Source organism: Primulina tabacum, chromosome 1 (assembly GCF_025594145.1).
Source record: "Primulina tabacum isolate GXHZ01 chromosome 1, ASM2559414v2, whole genome shotgun sequence".
NCBI lineage: Eukaryota > Viridiplantae > Streptophyta > Magnoliopsida > Lamiales > Gesneriaceae > Primulina > Primulina tabacum.
In genome coordinates, this window is record NC_134550.1 from 37391461 (window position 1) to 37395093 (window position 3633).

Genomic DNA, 3633 nt, shown 5'->3' on the forward strand with positions numbered 1-3633 from the left:
TTCCTTGCATCTAAAACATCAACCACTACCAACCAAACATTTACCTTTGTGTGGCTTGCCATACTTAGGACACACAGGTTGCTCCGTATCTGAAGAAGGCAAAGAAGGCTTGTTGTGTTGCTCCATCTTGCCTTTTCATTTGTGGCCACATCGCACATTAGTACTTGTCCCTTGCCCTCTAACTTGAAAAGTTTGCCTCCTTAACTGCCGTTCCTTCTCAATCTCTTGTTCATCATGCTCGGCAAGTAAGACTCTCTCAACAATGTCTTGGTAGGTGATCACCTTTGACATATGAACATCTCTTCGAATCTATGACTTCAAACAACGAAGGAAGTGTTCTTGATTTGATCCATTCAAGAGCCACTTTTCATGATCATAAACATTTTTCCTTATCCTTTTTCCTTTTTCTTTGTTGAATTCAGATCGTTAATTGTGACTTCCTCATCATTTGATAAATCCATCTACATATAACCACAGTACTGGGCGGCGGGGACATCAGCGACACTCTCACCAGTCAACCGAGCCTTGGCCTATCCTTTTTCGAATAGAAATACGATCGTCGGGGTTCCCTCTGGGGCCTTTTCCCATAAATGGGCTCCCTCAGGGGCCTTTTCCCCTCACGATATTCCCATTCTTACCGTTACCACAAAACCGTTACCACATATTCGTAATGATGGAAACACGATCGTCGGGCTGCCACTGGTACCGTCACCCCCACGATATCTCCAAGATTAACGAATTAGTCACAATTACTTCACTTCCTTCAACATTTAACATTCTCATCACTTTATAAAATCATGCATAACATAACATTTTTGTTTTTGAAACCAAGCATGCTACATGTCTTTTAAATGTGTTCCTTAAATCATAAAAATTCTTAGACATTTAAAAATCATAATTTAACCATGAACATTTCATAAACATTTAAAAATAATCATAATATCATAAAAACAGCATTTAGGGCACTGCCATGACGTTTACTAATTTTTAGGTGTAAAAAGACCGTTTTAGCCCTAGACGTAAAATTTCTCGTTTTTGACATTTTCTTAATTTCATTGACTCTAACATGTCCCAATTAATTATTTAAGTCTACATGAATTTTCCCATATTTTTATTTGGCCTAAATCGATGACTTTTAAATTAATCTTTAAATAAGACGTATTAATGTGTTTTAATCCCGAATTAAACCAAACCTTAATATAAAATTCCCAAATTAAAAACTTAGACTTCTAATAATTATTTAAGCTTAAATATAATTTTCCATAATTTTATAAATCTTAAAACTAGGCGTTTCAATTAACTCGTTGATTAGCGTTTCGTGCGGCAATTAAATCCCGAATAAATCCAAAACTCGTTATTTTGATCCCAAATTTTAAACATAACATTTTTATTATTTATTCTACCATTCCAAGTCATGAGCCACACCCGTGGACCCATGGATTCAATTTTAGTTATTAAAATCTCGTTTTGGACACATCGACGAACACACCGGGCCATCTCCCAATTTACTCTAGCCACGCCCGAGCCACCTTGAACCAAAACCTAGCCAACACACCTAGAGACCCTACTAACCAATCCCAAGCCCCTGAACCTAGTCCTGTCTCGCTCAAACTCACCTGGAACCAAACCCAACATTCTGCAGGTGTGTGTGCGTGTGTTCCCTTGAACCATTTGACTCCCACCTAGTCTAGGACCCTCCCAGCCCTTAACCACTTGGCCCCTCATGACCCTAACCTCCCCTGGACCACGCTTAGCTTAAGCCCAGACAAACCCAGCCCCTAGAACCCGAGCTGCGAACCACTGGACTACATGACAGCAACTTCACGCCTAACTTAGTGCCAAGTGCTTCTCCCTCACGTTTTATGTGCTTGGCTCGAGCCCCATCAAGCCACCCTGCACTAACTCATGACCAAACCCTCTAGGCACCCTCCTGGACCCTTAGAACCCATAGGATTTGGCCCCAAGTGGAACATCGAACCCATACATCAGAGACACATGCTTGGCCGAGAAACCCACATGCACTATAACTCTTGTTTCTGTTGCTAGCCACCCAACCATCGAGCCACCCCTTGAACCAACCCCTCAATCACTCCCCTAGGACCCTAACCACTTGAACTGTCCCAGCCTAGAGCCCCCAGGCCGAGCCATCTCTCCCCTGCACAAGCTGCTGTACCAGCGCAGCTTCTCGGGTGATCTTGGGTGGAGTCCTAGCTTGTAGTACTCCTCCCCAACCGTGACCCTTGAGTCCTAGCCTGGCTAGGACTCAACCCCTAACCCCTTATGACTCTAGCCCAGCCCTGGATGCAACTGAGCCAAGCCATGCATCATACATTAGTAAACCCGATCACCTAAGACTCAAACATTCGAATTCGGTTCCAGCGTAATCGGTTCGTGCTTGGAGCATGTGTGTGTGTTCTCAGGACTCTTGAAATCGTGTAAAAACAATTCTTGATCCTACCCTAATCATGGAAGAGCCTTTTTACATGAAAACAACAACTTTTGGATCACAAATCATGCCTTAAAAATTCATGTTCATACAAAAACGAAAATAGTTAAAAACGTCACTTGTTTTCATACAAAACACGATTAAATAAATATTATGATGTGATAGATGATTGAAAAAAAAGAATATGGCGTGTCTTTGCGTTATATACGCACGAAATAACCGTTGGCGACGAAGAACGGAGAGGATCCTTTGGCTTGTTTTTGCTTGAACCTTTCTACTTTTTTCTTCCCAAAGGGGATGTGTAGTGCCGTGTGTGCGTGGTGAGTATGGGGAAAGTTTTCAGAAATTAAAAGTGGGTGGCCGATTTCTTTAATGCCAAACAGTGTAGGGTTTTGTTTAATTCAAAAGAGAATTAAGGCAGCCCAAGACAGACAAGCCAATTATGCCAATGTCCGACGACGACCATTGGTATTTGAGGCTGGTGACCGAGTATTTTTGAAAATTTTACCTTTCCGAAGAGTTGTTCACATTTCAGAGGGTTGTCAGATTTGGCAAGAAAGGGAAACTATCTCCATGATATATTGGACCGTACAAGATTTTTGAGAATATAGGAGATTGTGCCTATCGACCCGCTTTAATCGCCTTCATTATAGGGGATACAGGACGGTTTTCATGTTTGTTCTTGCGAAAACACCTGTCTGATTCTTCACATGTCATCCAACCAAATGAGGCCGAGTTGGATGAGACATTGAGTTATTGCGAAAAGCCGATTCAGATTCTTGATCGAAAGTAAAAGTAGCTCAGAACGAAGACTATTCCACTTGTGAAAGTTCGGTGGAGTTAACATGGCATTGAAAAAGCTACTTGGGAAACTGAGTCTGATATGAGACAGAGGTTCCCAGTTTTATTTCACTAAGGTGAGTTGTTTACTTAGCTTCTTCTATATACCTTCTTATGATATGATTGATTGCATGTGATTTCGAGGACGAAATCATATCTTAGAAGGGGAGAAATGTAAGGCCCGAGAATTTTATCCTATTAATCTGAAATAATTTGGGGATAATTGATATGATTATAGACGGAAAGGTTCGGACCGGGAAAGACGAGATGATGCATGAAAATGTGTGAGGAACAGTAGCCCTCGCGCATATGCGCAGGCACAGATGCGTGCATATGTGCGACGTGGG